A 19,509-nucleotide genomic window follows, 5' to 3' on the forward strand; every position below is an offset into this window, starting at 1 on the left:
TTAGGGCTTTAGAGAAAATCAATGTAAATATAAGAGGAGGAGATATAATGAATCATACAGAAGACAGAGAGAGCAGATGGATTATTAAGCTTAGGGCTGATAAAGGTCACGGACTAAATGAGAGGGCATCTATTAGACCACATTTGAAGAAACGTAGGCATATCAAATTTCATTAATTTCATTATTATTTAAACATATTTGTGATATATTTTAAATATCATTATTATATATATATATTACAATATATAATTCTTTTTAAACATAGTTGCTACCTGAATTACATATCACATTTTTTTTATATACACATAAAAATTGTGCATTCCATTTATTTATTCATTCATTTATTTATATACATATATTTATTTATATATATTTATATACACATATTTATATATATTTTTATGTATATATATTTATTTCACATTTTTATTTATTTATTTATATAGATACACACACATATACAGACATATCTAATGTACAAGTACTTTTTAAGATAGTTATAGTATACATATATTTACATACATATATGTTCATATATTCATATTCATTTTATTTCTATCCATATATGTACATATATATATAAACACACTTGACATAAACATACAATAGTTACTTATATATATTTTCTATTTAACTGTTGTAGTATCCTTCAAGATAGCTATAATATTTTTGTTATGCTTATGATTATGATAATGTTTTATTGTAAGACAAATTCTATGCTGTTAGTTTTAATCTAGTTTATTTCAGACAAGAAGGCTGCTTTTAATCACTCTGTTCTTATTGAATGTAATTTGACATGGCCAACATTTCATTTAATGAACATTGTCATATTTATTAGAGTCTATATCAATGACAGTATTATACATAGTAATATTTACTTTGGGATGCGTTGTATTTTATTGTATTGTTCAAGATATGCTCTTTATTCAAGTTTTAACCATTGTAGTTTTTCCTGTTTTAATTTATCAATTAACTAATTGTTATGATTGCCATCAGTTATATAAGGCGCATGAATTTTATGATTAGTGTTTTCGATCTGAAGAAGCTACAAGTTAGTGAAAGCGCTCATCGTTTTATATTCTAATTAATAAAGTGGTTTATGCACTATTCGGATTGTATCCAGTGGAGGTCTGTTTTATGGAGTGAACAGTATATCTCATTTGGTCACCGCTTGCTTGAACGTTTTATTAGCTTGATATACTTGCCTCATGGCTCTAGGAAGCATTAGGAAACCTTGTAGTCTGCATAAGCCCCACTCCGCTCTCCCTCGCTCCGTGCCCCACCCTGCCCCCAATTTTCACCCGCCCCCAGTACCACTAGATTTATAGTTATAGAGCCACACCCCCTGTTATTAGAACCTATCAGCTTACATCTGGCATAATTCCTCTCGCCCACACTCCATTACCTCTAAATCTACCACTCTATTTTCTGGTGTTGTATCACCCAGGTAATACAGTTCCTTAACTCATATGCTTCATCACAAATAATGATATACTCCTCTTTACTACCCATTTTGCTCACCCCATATCTCCTTACCTTGTATGAAAACCATTTTCTCGCTGGATTTCAGTACCCGAAAGGCCACACTATCACCCCAGCTGTAAGTCCTTCCACCTTTCACCAATCATACAGTACTGTGTCCAGCCCCACACCCTGCTCACTCTATCAACATACCAATCCCAGACACATTAGTTCTAGATCTAAACACTATCATAAACTTATAAATAAATTCCTGAAGTTCATCACTAGGTTTAAACCTAACCTCACACTTGGTGGTGATTTCCACCCCAACCCTGGCCCATCCACTTTGGTTAAACCTACCCCCTCTACTTGCAATCCATGTCATAAACCTACATTTAATAGGCCAACAAACTCTCTCCTCACCTGTCACCTCAACATTAGAAGTGTTAACAGCAAGGTACACGAACTCCATGCACTCTTAGCTATCCATTCCCCTGAGATTCTCTGTTTATCTGAAACCTGGTTAAAACCAATACAGACAATGAAGTGTTACCACCTGGATATAACATACACAGGCTAGATCGTGCTTTCAGGAAGGGGTTGGGGCAGCTGTTCTCTATAAATTTGTGTTGAACTTCACCATTGAAGCTATACAACCACCTCAACTTAACAACTTAGAGATTCTTGCCACCAAATTGCAACTTAATAAAAAAATAAATGTATCAATATAATCTGTATGTACATTCCCCCAGACAACAATATAGCTACACTTGAAGATACCCTTCACTGGCTGCCATGTCTCTACCCCCAAGAAGCCCTACTACTCGGAGATTTTAACATAGAATGGAGCACCTGTTCCTCAGAATCCCCAATCACCCATGTTAACCTGCATACATTTTCACAAATCATAACAACCCCTACCCGGATAGGTAAACTTAACCAAAAAGAAAGCATACTTGATTGGGAACTTATAAATAGTCACCCCCCAATTGTACACCTCTGGGACCCTCTCTGATGACCTAAGTGATCACCTCCTCACCTATATAATTAAGCACAAAGCCATCAGCCCCCAACAACCCTTACTCAGAATGATAAGAAACAAAAAATACTTTAACCCCGCCAAACTCCAACAAGAACTAAACTCATGTAAATGGTCAATTCTAAAACCCCTCCCCTTAGAGGAAGCAGTCACGACTTTAACAACAAATTTCTTGAGATCCTTGATTCTCATGCACACGTTCGCTCAATAAGAACAAAGGCAAAAACTGCTCCATGGCTTTCCAAAGAGTCCAAACTAAAAAAATCACCCTTAGAAACAAGGCATGGGCATTATGGCATACTACTAAAGACCCCCAAGATCACATTAAATATAGGCAATCAAGGAACGACACTAAAAAATCCATTTTACAAAAAAAAAAATACTGCTATAATCTACAGGAAATAAATGAAAACAACCCTCAGAAGGTCTGGGCAGGTCTAAATAAACTATTACATCCTAGACATACTTCCACCCCGATCCCTGCAGCCGCCATTGATAAACCTTCTCAGGAAGTCTCAAACCGATTCTTTACTGAGACAATTCAAGCCCTAGCTAGCCAACTACCTCCCACCTCCCCTGGCCCTGAGGGTACCACCCCTAGAAACCAACTCTAATTCAGATTCCAACCAGTTGCCATTTCACTTATTTGTACCTTGATCAAAAAATTAAAGGCAGCTACACTCTCTGCTGATCAACTCCCTGACGAGTATCTACAAAAAGCAGCTGGTGCCATTGCTTACCCCATCTCAATACTAATCAATCGAACTATAGTAGAAGCCAAAATCCGCCCCATCTGGAAAATATCCTATGTAATCCCACTTCACAAAGGAGGTAGCTCTACTGAACTATTCAATTATAGACCAATATCTATATTATCCCCACTTGCAAAAATTATGGAAAAATGTATTCATAGACAACTGATGCACCACCTAATTCAGAATAACCTTATGGCAGACTCCCAGCATGGCTTCCGACCTCACCACAGCACTACTTCAGACCTTCTAGCGTTCTTCAGCACCATAAACCTTAATCACAATGATAATAACATATCCTCTGCCCTCTTCTTGGATCTCTCCAAGGCATTTGATATGGTTGATCACCAACTTCTAATCCACACCCTGAAAACATTCTGCCTAGATATTAAAGCCCTTCAATGGTTCCAATCTTATCTGAATGATAGACAGCAGACTGTTCTTTGGCAAAACAAACTCTCTAAACTCCTACCCAACACTCTTGGTGTACCACAGGGTTCTATACTAGGGCCCCCTCTGTTCTTCATCTTCATTAACGACCTTTATACTGTTATTTCAAAAGTCAGCTGTATCCAGTATGCTGATGACTCTACCCTGATCTGCTCGGCCACATCTACAACAGAGCTATGGTCAAAACTGGCTTTCTGGTCATCTTCTGATCCTAAATCCCAAAAAAAACAAAAATGTTGCTTTTCTCACCAACACATAGGTCTACTGCATTCACCTTTACCATAAAATCTAGTAATGGCACAATAATCTCCCCAGACTCCTCTACAAAACTATTAGGTGTTATCATAGATAACAATCTTAAATTCGACCTACATGTTAATCAGTCCATCAAAACCATCAATCAAAAACCAGGGTCACTTTACAGGATAAAAGACTTCTTAACCCCTCCTGCTAGATTTGCCATAGCTCGCTCTCACCTACTTTCAACTCTTCTGTACGCATCCCCTTTACTCTGTAATTTAAACAAGTCTGTCCTTAACAGATTCTCTATCTGCTACAACCACATTGCCAGATTTGCCACTGGACTGCCTTATAGGACACATCATTGTATCAACCTAAACCAGCTTGGGTGGCTAGAATTACCCAGCTTCATCCAGTATAACCAACTGATTATGGCCTATAAAATCCTTTACAATCCGGACAATACTCCTGCTCCTAAAAATATTATCACCCCCTATAATAATCCCAGACCTCTTTGATCTTCTAATAGACTACTAGTTCAAACTATCAACACTAATAACTCAGCCGGTGACTCTCTCTTTGCCAACTCTGTAGGTAGATCCTGGAACTCTCTCCCAGATAATATTACTATACTTACCACCCTGAGTCAATTTAAGACCAGACTCAAACAATATTTGACACTAAACTGGCTATGTCAATGTATCAAACCTGACTAACTATCCTCTAGAATGAGTTAAAAACAGTAATTTAGCTTATCTGTGTTACTTAATCCTGACCTACACTCGGGATTATCTTTAACCTTGGAACTTGTATAACTTGTTTAGGTATGTAACCACTGCAGATATTGTATCTGTAATCTTAACTGCTTACCTTGGAGCTTTTCTCCCTGGGCCTCCGCTGAAAATGGACATGTATCCAGTCGGACTGTCCCGGTCAACAAATGTAAAATAAAATAAATAATAAAAGCTGGAAGACAAAGCAAAATCTATGCACACTGGAAAAGATTTCCTTCAGGTACAACCTCCTAGGTTCAGCAGGAATTTTCCCTCAAAACACTGGCCCTTTCTTGCACCTAGCAGACAGGGGTAAGTAAGCCCCACAGGGACAGACCACCCAGATTCCTATCCCAGGGACAGCAGAGAACCAAACAGTTGTCCACTTCCACTCCATAGGCAGGGAGTTCTAAGCCATCCCTCTATGGCAAAAACTCTCAATGACTCCCTCTCCCCCCTCTGCCTTCTTTTCTCTCACCAAAAACTAGAAGGAAGGCTCTCCCTCTGCAAAAAAGGACCAATGGGTCTTGAAGATAATTTTTCAGGGATACAAATTCTCCTTCAACGAACTCCCAATTCTAAGAGGGTACCCAGACTTACCTCCAAATCAGTGGGCAGAGGCATTGAAACAAGTTTGAAGTCTCATATCCCTAGGGGCAATAGAACCTACCCACTCAGATCAAACAGGCAAAGGCTTTTATTCCAGACTATTCCTTGTTCCCAGAAAAGAGGGCACATGGCACCCCGTCCTGGATCTATCCATTCTGAACACCCCAAATTCAAAATGCTAACTTTGCAGCAGCTGCTGCCTATGCTGACAAAAAATGCCTGGTTAGTTACCCTAGATCAAAAAGATGCCTACCTCCACATTCCTATAAGGGAATCCTACAGGAAGTTAATTCGCTTCAGAGCAGGCTCACAGTACTTTCAGTTCTCTGTGCTACCCTTTGGCTTATCTACTGCTCCCAGGGTATTCACCAAATGCTTAGCCCTGGCCATAGCCTTTTGCAGGCGGAAAAATATACAAATGTACCCTTATCTGGGTGACTGCCTCATTCAGCCAGATTGCAAAGAAAAGCTCCTCAAGGACCTCCTGTTTGTCAAAATCCTCCTAACCTCCTTAGGGTACACCATCAATGAGAAGAAATCGAGGCAAACACCCTCCAGAAAGATAATTTTTTTGGGAGCGCTGCTGGACACAGCATCCCAAACCGCCTTCTTAGCCCCAGAAAAACAAAGCTTCCTGCCTCACTATTTCACCCAGCTGGCTCCCAGAAGTCTCCTCAGTGCAAGGAAGTTCCTGCAAGCATTGGGGTACATGGCATCTTGCATCCTTCTAATTCCTCTGGCCGGGCATCACATGAGAAGGCTTCAGTGAAGAACCTTAAACCTTAAAGAACCCTAAAGAACCTTTGGTGTCAGCATTCTCAACCTCTAGAGACCTCTCTCCCTCTGATCCCCTGTATAGGGCAGAGTTTCTCTGGTAGGCAGGGGCCCATGCCCAGAACAAGGGTCTTCTCTTCACCTTCCGACCAACCAGGCAGACCATTACCACCGACAACTCAGACATAGCTTGGGGCACTCACCGAGAAGGCTGGTACACCCAAGGTCTTTGGGATGCCCAGCACCTTCCCTTACACATCATCCAGAAGGAAATGATGGCAGTACAAAAGGCTGTGACATCCTTCAACCCCCGTTTCAAACCAGGGTTTCTCCTTATCAAAACAGACAACACCCACAGTAATGTCGTACATCAACAAACCCGGAGGGACCCAGTCTTACCCTCTGTGCAGGCTAGCCATGAACCTCTGGCTGACAGCCTCTTCCATGGGACTACACCTGATAGCCCAGTACCTACCAGGGATCAGTAACACCCTGGCAGACCAATTAAGCAGAAACTTACTGGACTCCCACGAATGGCAGCTCCATAGAAAAATCTTTTTACAGATCACTCCGGAGGTGGATCTCTTTGCTTTGCATCTCAACCATCAGCTGAAAAAAATCTGTACCAGGGAGTATCACCACCTAGCGTGGAAGGTGGATGCCTTAACCTTCCCCTGGAACACCCTCTTTGTGTACGCATTCCCTCCTCTGCCTCTTATTCCCAAGGTACTGATCAAAATAAGGGAGGAAAGACGAAAGACCATCCTCATTGCTCCAGATTGGCCCAGACAACATTGGTACCCCTTACTGCGCAGACTGAGCTTACAGCCTCCCAGATGGCTTCCCCTGATCTCAGACCTCTTAACTCAGGTGGGGGTAATGCTGTACCCAGACTTGCAGACTCTCAAACTATCAGCATGGCTAATACTCTAAAGGCAAACAAGGGGCCCTAAGCAAAACTGGTCCTAGACATTATCACAGAGGCCAGAAGGCCCAGCACTAGAAATTCTTACGCAGGAAAATGGAAAAGATTCTGCTCCTGGAGCCAGTCCAAAGGGAGAAATACCTCCCAATCTTCTATCCCTTTTATCCTGGACTACCTAGCAGAGCTACTTAATAGTGGCCTCTTCTTCTCCTCTATTAAAATTCACGTATCAACCATTTCAGCTCATTTTGATACAGAACAACCCCTGTTCTCCGATCCTTTGATTAAACAATTCCTCAGAGGGGCTTCTAATATCAGACCTCCCAGAAGGCCACCTACTCCAGCCTGGGAACTGAATTATGTTTTGGAAAAACTAACTTTACCACCCTTCGAACCTGCTGCTTCAGCAGAAGTAAGATACCTCTCCTGAAAGATTCCTTTTGTCCTAGCTATCACCTCAGCCAGAAGGGTTTCAGAACTTCAAGCACTGATGGCCATTGAGCCCTTCATCATCTTCCATGCAGACAGGGTCTCCCTGAGGACTAATCCCTTCTTTGTGCCCAGGGTCGTATCTAATGTAACTCTCAGGCCGTACATCTACCCACCTTCTTTCCTAACCCTCAAAATAAGGGGGAAAGAATTCTGCACTCACTAGATGTGCACAGGCAGCTCAGATACTATCTGGACCATACTAAACCCTTCAGGAAAACAGACCAACTACTTGTCAGCTTTGCCCCGGGGGCAGAGGGGAAGACCATTTCCAAACAAACCATTTCCAAATGGATATCAAACTATCCATTTCTGCTACAGATTGCATGGGACCCCCCCCCCCCGTGTCTATTCAAACCCATTCCACTAGGGCAGCCTCCATTTCCACAGCATTCCTCAGAGGAGTTCCAACCAGGGACATCCTGGAAGCTGCCACCTGGACTTTTGTCCATACCTTTACCAGGAATTACCACCTACCTCTATTTTGTAAGGCTAGTGCAGGGTTTGCCTCTGCAGTTCTGCAGGGCATGCTGACCCATTCCTAGGTCTCTTACTAATTTTACCACCCCTCTCCTCAGTTTTGGGAATCCTCCCACAGGTGATGACTGCAACAGTGAACCATGAAGAACCTAGTACAGTTGTGTACATTTACCATAAATATAGATGTTCGAGTGTATTCATGCATGCTCCTTCCCCCTTATATCTTCTTTCTTTAGGGAGACATAAGTTTCTAATGGTGGCTTTTAGCCACCAGGACCACTTTACCACATTTACTTGGGCCTCTGACTGGTTAGGGCAAGAAAAACTGATTTATTGGTGTCGGCTGCCTTCCTTTATAGCACTGACGACCTGATGTCCGGCAGCAAGTGACAGCAGCCGACGCAGAAAAACATTTACTCTGGTATTCGGGCTGGCCAAGGGCTAGCACAGCAGGGATAACCCACAGGTGATGACTGCAACAGTGAATACACTCGAACATCTACATTTATGGTAAGTGTGCACAATTGCACTTTTTAGAAGGTACATGAGCATTTTTCTGTAGGTTAACCCAGAATCCTAAACTGTTCAGTTCTTTAGCAAACATGCATTAAGTTACTGGTCATTTTAATGGTTGCATTCTTTAATCATTGTGCAAGTCCCACAAGATCGTATGTTTACATATGATTTTATTTATAATGATCAAACTCATAGCATGTTGAAAAAAATTATATTTTTATTTTTAACACGTTTATTAAATTTTCACATAAGACATAGGTAAACACAAACAAAAACATTTTAATAGCTTTCCAGTTTAAATACAATATACATCACATATATTTTCCTTGCTACTATCAGTCCAACATTACAAAAAGAAATTGCTGAATTTTTTGCCTTCCCTTAAACCTCACTCCTCCTCCTCCTCCTGAGGTTTATTATGCATGCATTGTTCCCACAATTTCCATTTACTTCTATTTAATTTGGTCTTCCCCTTTTGTAAAGATCCATCTTCCAGTTCTTTTATCTCTTTTATAATATGTAATACCTCAAATATAGTTGGTGTAGTGTTTGATTTCCGTTTTCTAGTAATTGCTTTTTTCAGCCAACAGAATTAAACTTAATAAAGCTTTACTGTGTCTAGGCAATTCAGATCCTGTATCCCAGCTCAAAGGAATCATTTCCTTACAGCCATTCGTGCACCCAATATTTCTGATAGAGTACTCTGCAGGGAATTTTTAAAATCTGCCAACTCATTACATTCCCAGAACATATGTTGCCAGTTACCTCTTTCTTCTCCATCACACCTACAATGTTTGCTATCTACCTGAGGATTTTTTTAAAATCTGCTTGGGGTATAAAAATACCTATGCAAAGACTTCCAAGGAACGATCCTAAATCTTCTGGACTTGGTTGCATACTTGGGTGCCGCCCATATGCATTCCTGTTGTTTTCTTGTGAGCTGCTTTTCCAGTCTTTTCCAACCTCCTGATTGATTCTTTTAGTTATCATGCAATATTTTATATACCCTACTAACTATCTCTTTTTAACAGCTGCTTCTGCTCTAGATTCAGCTAGCAACTGCGAGAGCAGGTCTTTCACATAAAATTCTATCCCCATCCCTTTCCCTTTGCCTGGATTCTGAGATCAAGCCCTGGTAGGGAGGGCAGTCTCTAGCCTGCAATTCAGATATCTTCTTGGCCTCATCCTACTCTGTTACCTTTCCTGCTTGAGTGATTTGCTCCAAATATATTAGTTCCTTTGCTGGGTTTCTCCATTAAATTCCAGCCCACTCTTGACTGTTTCTGCATGCCTACTTACAGTCGTGCCTGTTACCAAAATCTCTTTTTCCATTGTATTGACCTGGTTGTTAGAATACTTTCTGCTACTTTATGAATATTATATTCTGTATGGTTGTTGTTATTCTTATGGATCTGCATCCCAAATTCCGCTGTATCTCTGTCTTTCTTGGACTTCCTTGCTTCATCATTATCCCTTTCTGCTTTGAATTATAGCCTCCTGCTTGTGTTATGTATATGAGCCTTAATTGTGTAGCTCTAAAATATCCATTCAAATCTGGTAAACCTAAACTACCTTGCTGTGTTGGAAGGATCAGCTTATCCCACTTAACTCTTGCCCTCTTTCCCTCCCAGATAAATTCCTTCAATTCTTTATTAATTGTGGTCCACAACTTCTCCTTGAGTTGATAAAAATATGCCTGATCCATGTAAAAGATTAAAGAGGCTAAAACATTTTCACTGCTTGTATCTTAATATCCATAAATAAGAGTTTCCAGTTTCTCAATGTTTCTATTGCCTTTTGTTTAGTCTCTTCCCACATATCCTTAACTGCCATAACAGAATCCTTTTTAATCCATACTTCGCAATGCTTCATCTTCATCTTAACTGTATGAGCACATCCACTAATGCATGAATCGTGCCATTCCAAATAGAACCAACATGATCTCCACCAAAAAAAAAAGCCAATCTGGTGGTCCCCTTCCATAAACAAACTATACATCACAAGGAAGAAATTGTTGCAGAAAAGAGGAAAATCTCAGGATGCAAAAAACTCCCTCACCAGCCTCAGTAAGAAGCTAAGATCCCTCATAAAATCCTCCAAAGCTAGTTACAAAAGTAAAATTGCCAAAGATTCCAAAGACAACCACAAGGCATTCTATAGCTATGTCAAGAATCTAAATGGCAATGCTCAGATCTGTTCTGAGCTAAAACAGAATGGCATTAAATATACTGATCCCAAGGATATTGCCAATATCCTGGCAGATAGATTCAGTACCAACTTCACTCCCTCTCGCCCCGTAAAGGGCCCAGCTCAATACCAAAAGATTGCTAAACTCCGGTAATCATGGCCACAAAGGTAAAAAACGCACTCTCCAAAGACAAGAATACAGCATCCATGGGACCAGAACACATCCCCGGCTGTGTATTACATGAACTACAAAATGAACTGGCACCTCACCTAAGTGTCATGTTTAATCATAGCCTCACCTCAGGCTTCGTGCCCAAAGAGTGACGCACAGCTACAGTTATCCCACTCCACAAGGGGGATCCACCTTGAATCCAGGGAACTATCATTCCATCAGTCTGACAAGCCTGATCTGCAAAGCCATGGAAAGCATTATCATGGAACTTATAAACAAAGACATTGTCAACCTTCAAACACTGGACCCCACCCAGTTTTGGTTTTGTAAAGGGCCGATCTTGTCTCCTGAACCTGATTGACTTCTTTGAATCAATATCCAGAGCCATGGATGAGGGCAAGGCGGTCCACACAGCCTATCTGGAACTTGCCAAGGCCTTTGACACCATCCCCCCACTCTGGAATCATAGATAAACTTACTAAGCTGGGCATTAATCCCTACGTCACTCGATGGGTTGCCAACTGGCTTACTGACAGAATCCACACTGTAAAAGTAGCCAACTCAAAATCCAACTCCAGACAAGTGACAAGTGGAGTACCACAGGGTTCAGTCCTGGGACCGCTCTTGTTTGGCATCTACTTATCTGAAGTATAGGCCAGTACTAAGGGGACTCTGGCTAACAAAGTTCGCAGATGACTGCAAACTGGGAGCCATTACTGAATCCCCAAATTATGTGGATATTCTACAAAAGGGCCTTACAGAAACAGATGCTTGGTGCCAGAGCCATGGGCTCAAGCTCAATGCCAAGAAATGTATAGTTATCCCCTTTGGGAAAAAAACATATATCCATGAATTACCACATAAGTGGCAGTACACTAAACACCGAAAGTGTGATAAGGGACTTAGGGACAGAAGTGGACAGTGGTCTCACCTTCGATAACCACAACAGTCAGGAAATCCTTCCTTCTATGTGGCACACCTCATCATTAAGGGCTTCTCAGCCAGAAAAAAGGAGGTAATTGTCCCACTGTACTCATCCCTCATTAGACCCATTTTTAGAGTACAAAGCCCTGTTTGGTATGTACCTCACAAGACATCTGCAACAACTGGAAAGGCCACAGAAAAAAATCACTAAAAGAATCACAAACCTAAAGCATATGCCCTATGCTGACCGTCTAAAACAACTCCAGCTATATTCTGTCGCATATTGCCTGCTCAGAGGCAGTCTCTGCTTACCATACAAGGACATGTCAAACCCAGAGCTGTTGGACATGCTACATTTAAAGAAATCCCAATCCCTCAGAGCCACATGCTCCAGGGATCTAAACCTTGTCTTCACAATGAACAAAACATGCTGGAGGGACAGGTTCCTGACCCAGAGACTCCCAATATTCTGGAATAGACTGCCTGTACATGTCAAGCTGAGCGCTTCTTGGCCCTCTTCAAAAAGAGCCTTGACGATTGGATGGGAGATAGGAAATTCACCCCAGGGATCACATTAATCACGTCACGTTAGACAGGGAATCAAGAAAGTAATAGCCAGGGAATTGTTATGGCTAGGCTTGTATAGGCCCTAGCACCGACAGGGAATCAAGAAAGTAATAGCCAGGGAATTGTTATGGCTAGGCTTGTATAGGCCCTAGCACCAACCTATGAACCTATTATGTCTCTGTAAGTATGGGTGTTGCTGAACCAATTTATGCTTGAGTATGTAACTTATGGCTATAGCCTTTGTTTTATCTTTAGCATTTTTATATCCCCAAAATATCTGAAACTGTATCAAAATGTTTCACAACACTGAGATGTCCTTTTATGGCTTTATCAGGTATGAAATAATATCTACTGATTGACAACTTTTCTTGATTACCACACTAATTATATCCTTGTATTTCTGAGTGCCTTATTTTATTTGCCAGTGGCCCTAAGAATAAAGCAAATAAAGCGGAAAAGGGCACCCCTGCCTGGTTCCTCTGGTCAAAGACAGCCTATCTGAAAGGAAACCTCCACTTTAATTCTTGCTTCTGATCCTTTGCACATCCTTCTAATTAACCTTAATGTTATTTCAGGGAATGCAAATGCTTCCAGTGCCCTACTCATAAAATCCCAGTTTACTCTATCAAATGATTTCTCTCTATCCAGACCCACTAACAACTGAGGTATTTTCTTAGTCTGCTTCCCTTTAGATCATCATTGTTCTATTAATGTCAGATGTCTGCTTCCCCTCCTCAAAATCACATTGATCCATATCTATCAATTTTGGCAATACCTTTGTCATTTTTTAGCTAGTATAGATAAAAACACATACTTTTGTTTTAAAATTGAAATGGGTCTACATGAAGCTGTGTCTGAAGGGTCTTTGCCATCTTTGGGTAACACAGCCACCACAGGTTCCTTCCAAGATGTTGGTGTGTTCCCTTCTTTTAAAATACTGTTAAACAAAATCTTCCAGATCTTTATAATTTTCCCTCCTAATTTCCAGACTTCCACAGGAATACCATCCTTTCCTGGAGACTTTCCTGAAGATTGATTACACATCGCTGTTTTTATCTCATCACCTATTATTTTAACTGTTAGTTGTTGAGCCTTGTCTACCTCTAACATTGGCATAATTAAGTCTTCCATAAATATTTCCATTTGTACTCTTTCTTGATTTGAAAATTTATCTGCTATATACAATTTTTCATAAAAGTTCTGGAATGCCTCGAAAATCTCTACATATTTGGATATTTTTCTTGTTATAGGTTCCCTACGATTGGTGGCAACACTTTCGGTGTTGTATTGCCTGAGTAATTCTAAAAGTTTTTGTCCTCTGGTGTTATAAAAAAAGTAGTTGCTTACCTGCAATATTTCTAAACTCATAAATATTATCCAGATGCTCTCTTATTTTCTCTCTAGCACTTTGCATTTGCTCCTCCTTTTTTTCTGTAAGATTCCCCTTATTCTGCAGTACTTTAACCTTTGTCAGACCCTCTAAGTAATTTCTATTACTTCTTAACCACATCTCTTTCTCTTTTATTTCAACCCTATTTTTGAACTCCATTTTAATTTTATCCCAATCACTAGCTATAACTTCTGACAATATTTCTTTCTTCCCTAATAACTATTGAATAATTTCCACTACCCATTCCTTAAATTACTGTCTTTTTAACAGGTATGTGGGAAAGCATGAATGTCTTATTTTTACTTCATTACCCTGTATATTTATTTTAGTTTTTTTATTGGTGCGTGATCAGAAGTAGTTATTTGATCAGAAATAGTTATTTGATGTGTGTTGATGCTTTGAATTAAATGCACATCTTCCTGTGAAGTATAATTTGTATCTACTCTAGCCCAGTTAGTGTATCTTGAGGAATAATCTTTAAATTCTCTGAGTTCCTACTGAATTTGCATCTTCCACACCAAATATTTTCATAAATGTTTTCAGAAATCTACCCCCATTTGTTTTATCGTCCCTCCTGGGTGCCCACAATACATCCTCAATATAGCAAATCAAGTTCCAGTCCCCACCTATAAATAGTATTCCCTGCTGAAAGCGGATTATTTCTCTTAAAATGTTCTTACAATAGCGTTTTTTGGTTTAATATAATTGCATGCCATTGTAATCCCCATTCCTTACCAATAGCCCCTTATTACCACAAATCTACCATCTTTGTCTTTTTCCCCCCTCATGTATCACTGGTGGAGTGTATCTAGCAAATATTATAATAACACCCCTTTTCCTCTGTCTCTGATATTTTGCTGAATATCCATTCTGAAATCCACTGTTTGTCAAGTTAACATGGTCATTTCTCTCCAAAGTTGTCTCATGCAGTATTATGGTTTGCACTGTGAATTTCTTAGTGCAATCTTAGTAGTGTATCATTCCCACTACTGAACTTGTGCTCTCTAAAACCTTTCTCAGTGTTCATCATGTTACACTGCTGCAGTCATTACACTTGGGTTATCCTGCCGTCAGGCGGTCCTGCAGTCGACCAGAGTTCCAAAGTCTTGGTGTGGCGTCGGTTGCTGTCACTTCTTCCCTGACGTCAGTGCGCCAGGGGTATATAAGATGCATCCAACGCCAGTTTCTTCAGTCTTTCTTGCCGCGCGGTGCCCAAAGCAAAAGCAGTTCACAAGTGCCGGTCGGCCGACTCCTGAGATTTTCGAAGTCGAATTTCAGATCCGAAGTCTTCAATAAAGCTAAGTACCCCGTTGGGGAAACTTTTTCCTTGCCTCAGACCGATGTCAGAAAAAGTTAATAATTGTATGTCTTGTGGGAAGCAAATACCTCATAAGGACTTCCACTCTTACTGTATTCCATGCATAGGCCCAGATCACGACGTCACTAGTTGTCGGTTTTGTGCTAGATTTAACAAACGCACTATAAAACGACATTTTGGTTTTGCTTTGCACTACTTTGGCCGAAGGTTCAATTATACAATGCCGTCGGAACAACCGACGACCGCAATTCTTAAAAAACGCAAAGACAAGGATAAAGACAGGCATCCGAGGTTCAAAACCGATGACGAAGCCTCTTTTAGGCCAGTCGCCGGTTCGCCAGTTCTCAGTGAGGTGCTTTCGCAGCCCCTGGCACCCGCTACCTCGCCGCCTCCGACTCCTACGTGGAAACAACTAGGCCTCTGGAAACTCAAGGTATTGGGTCTATGGAAACTAATACCTCAGATGGGTCCGGAGCCGCTGTGCAGGCATCGGCTTCTGAGGGTGTTTTCAGACCTTCACAACTTACCATTAAAGCAACAGCCAAGACAAAAACACCATTAAAGACAAAGAAGCAAGTGCAGCATTCTCCTGGACAGTCCTCCATGCCTAAGAAACAGATGCTCAAAATGGCCGAAGACCTCATTACTCTAATCAGGGGTTCCCATCCCCCTCCTGAGAAAAGGCCTAGGCAGGATACAGACTATGATTCCTCTTCACACCAGGGATACTCTCTACCCCCCTATGAGGACTCTGATGCTGAAGAATCTATCCCTTCAGCCTCTCCTCCTGAGGATTACTCTTTTGGGGAAACTTTACATACCATGCGGGAGCATTTCCATTGGGAAAGTCAGGTTTATTCAGAATCCAAGAAAAGGCACAGGGACTTCCATTTATTGCCTCAGCACAGGCCCCTGGCTATTCTGCCTGTGTTAGATATTGTGGATGAAGTGTTCTCTGAATCCAGCTTATCTCCTGATTCTTTGCCCCCCTGCACCAGCCAAGCCATATAGGTATTATAGAGTCCCTGGCTCTCACAAGTTTCTTTATAAAAACCCTTCTGCTGACCCAGAAACCATTTCCCAGGGTCCCAAAGGGGTTAAGGCTTCCATTGCAAAAAATCCAGTCCCCTCTGACAGAGATTCTAGAGCATTGGATAGATGGGGGAAGAAAGTTTACACTTCTGCAACTTTAGCAGTAAGGGCTTTAAATTGCCAGTTTCACTTGCTTAAGTACCAACAATATTTAATGGCTCAGCTAAAACAGAAAATGCTTGCAAGCTCAGTAGCTCCTGACTATAAAGAAATGCAGGATTTATTGCATGCAGTTGAACAGGTGGGGAAACATACTCTGCAATGTGGTTTTGATTCTTTAGAGGCCTCTTGTAGAATCGCAGTTACAGGTTCTGTTATTCGAAGACATGCTTGGTTAAAAGAACAGTTTACCTGATCATGTTAAGGCAAAATTATTGGATGCTGCTTTACAGCATGATACTTTGTTTGGTGTTAAGGCAGAAGAGGTGTTAAAGAAAATGAAGGATAAAGCTAAATCTATGCAAGCAGTCAAAGATTTCTTACAGGTACAGCCACCTCAATTTAGCAGAAATTGGCCTACAAAGAATTGGTCCTTTCCAGTATCAGACAGGCCACAGAGAGGCAGATACAGACGCCCAAGAGGCAGATCTAAACCCCAAGGCTGTAACAGACAATGACAGTGGGGTACCTCAACCTCAAAAGGAGGTGAGGACAAGTCTCAACCTTACAGGAAACAGTCCCAATGACTTCCCCCTTCGTATGCCAAGCACTTCCCTTTTGGCAGCCCCCTTAGGGGGAAAACTAGCACTTTTTTCTCAAAATTGGCAAACAATCACCCAAGACAAATGGGTTCTGAATATTGTGTCTCAAGGTTACAGGTTCCACTTTCACACTTTACCAAGGCTAAAAGGAATGCCAAACCTGCCACAAAATCAATGGGCAGAGGCTCAAAAACAAATTTCAGCCCTCATGGACATGAGAGCTATTCAAAAAGTACCACAGCAGGAACAAGGACAAGGATTTTACTCAAGACTCTTCCTGGTCCCCAGAAAGGACAAAGCCTGGAGACCCATACTAGACCTTTCAACTCTAAATACTTACCTGGATGTTCCAAAATTCAAAATGTTGACACTACAGCAGCTTCTTCCCATGCTAGACAAGAAGGCTTGGCTTGTTACTTTGGACCTCAAAGAGGCATGCCTGCATGTCCCTATCAGACAAGATTGCAGAAGATATCTCGGATTCAAAGCTGGTACAATGCACTACCAATTCTCTGCACTGCCCTTTGGCTTATCTACTGTGCCCAGGGTCTTTACAAAGTGCCTGGCACCAGTAATTGCATTTTGCAGACAAAAAGGAATTCAAATATATCCATACCTGGACGCCTCATTCAAGCAGAGAGAAAGGACATTCTTCTAAAGCATCTGGCGTTTGTACAAAGGTTGCTAATTTCTCTAGGGTACACAGTAAACGAAAAGAAGTCAAAACTAGTGCCCTCACAACAGATTATATTCCTGGGTGCCAGCTTAAATACAATGGCCTAGATGGCTTATCTCATGCCAGACAAACAAGGACAACTGACTCAATATTTTCAATTACTGGCAAATAAGTTCCATCTCCCTGCAAGAAAAATTCTGCAGGCCCTGGGATTCATGGCATCCTGCATACTACTAATTCCATATGCCAGACTGCATATGAGGAAACTACAATGGTACCTAAAAAGTGTTTGGACTCAACACTCTCACAGTTTAGAAGCAGTAATACCAATAATTTTCTGCCTACAACAGGAGTTTCGATGGTGGGCACAGGCATGTCTCCTCAACAAGGGTCAGCCTTTCACTCTACCCACAGCCAGGCAGACTCTACAACAGATGCTTCGAATTACGCCTGGGGAGCACACATGGCAGGAAAATGTATTCAGGGCAAGTGGACCACAGACCAAATGCATCTTCACATCAATCAAAAAGAGATGTTGGCTGTTCAAAATGTCCTAACAGCTTTCAGGGACCTTCAGCATCCAGGACAGTTATTATTAAAGACAGACAACACCACAGTAATGTGGTACATAAACAAGCAAGGGGGCACTCATTCTTATCGCCTATGAAGGCAAGCCATGACATTGTGGAACACAGCTCTAACTTATCAAGTTCATCTGCAAGCACAATTCCTGCCAGGAAAGAACAATACTCTGGCAGACGATCTAAGCAGAAATATCATGGACCCTCACGAATGGAAATTGGATCCACAAATCTTCAGCATGGTAACGCAAAAATGGGGATGCCCAGACACAGATCTTTTTGCCTCCCCACTGAATTGCCAACTACAAAAATTCTGCACAAGGACTTACCACACACAAGCATGGAAAGTGGATGCTCTTTCGTTCAGCTGGAAAAGCCTAAAAGTTTATGCCTTCCCACCACTGCCTCTCCTTTCAAAGGTACTCCTAAAAGCCAGACAAGAAAAAACACAGATGATCCTGATTGCTGCAGACTGGCCATGCCAGCACTGGTACCCAATCTTAAAGAACTTAGCTCAAGGCCCACCATAGATTTTGCCTCAAATTTCACACCTTCTGACTCAACAAAACAATCAGATCCTGCACGGTCAGCTCAAAACCCTAAACCTGGCTGCATGGCAGATTCATTAGTCAAACAGGCAACACCTCTCTCTAAAGCTGTTATGGATGTCATTTTGGAGGCCAGGAGGCCTAGCACCAGGAAATCTTACTCAGAAAAATGGAAGAGATTCTGTGCCTGGAACCAGGCTCAAAGCCTTGACCGTCTTGTCCCAAACATTCCTCAGATTTTACAATACTTAACTGAGATGCTGGACAAAGGCCTATCCTTCTCATCAATTAAGATCCACGCCTCTGCCATTTCAGCACATTACAACACGGATCCTCCTTTATTCTCTCATCCCTTGCTAAAGCAGTACTTCAGAGGGGCTAAAAACATAAGACTGCCCCGGAGAGCACCAACGCCAACTTGGGACCTCAATTTTGTTTTGGAAAAACTGACCTTGCCACCTTTTGAGCCAGCCACTACAGTCGAACTAAAATTTTTATCATGGAAAACAGCTCTGCTCCTGGCAGTAACTTCAGCACGAAGAGTCTCAGAGCTACAGACATTAATGGCAGTGGAACCTTTTATAATTTTTCATCAGGACAGGGTTTCTTTAAGGACAAACCCTACCTTTATGCCAAAGGTGGTATCTAGTGTGGCTCTTAACCAAACCATCCATTTGCCAACTTTTTATCCAAACCCCCAGAATAAAGGGGAGAAACCTCTGCATTCTTTGGACATACACAGGCTTAACGCTAACCCTAACACTTCTACTTGGACAAAACAAAAGCTTTCAGGAAAACTGAGCAACTGTTTGTAGCATATGCTGCAGGATCACAGGGCAAGGCTA

General features: G+C 41.4%; 1 protein-coding gene across 5 annotated transcripts in view; it reads left to right on the forward strand.

Annotated features, from left to right (window-relative positions):
• LOC122790457 (DNA repair protein SWI5 homolog) overlaps positions 1–19,509 on the forward strand; it is a 1,611,811-nt gene that overhangs the window by 692,068 nt on the left and 900,234 nt on the right. The window lies entirely within an intron of this gene.

This window comes from Protopterus annectens, chromosome 16.part0, assembly GCF_019279795.1.
Source record: "Protopterus annectens isolate FY-2018-M chromosome 16.part0, PAN1.0, whole genome shotgun sequence".
NCBI lineage: Eukaryota > Metazoa > Chordata > Ceratodontiformes > Protopteridae > Protopterus > Protopterus annectens.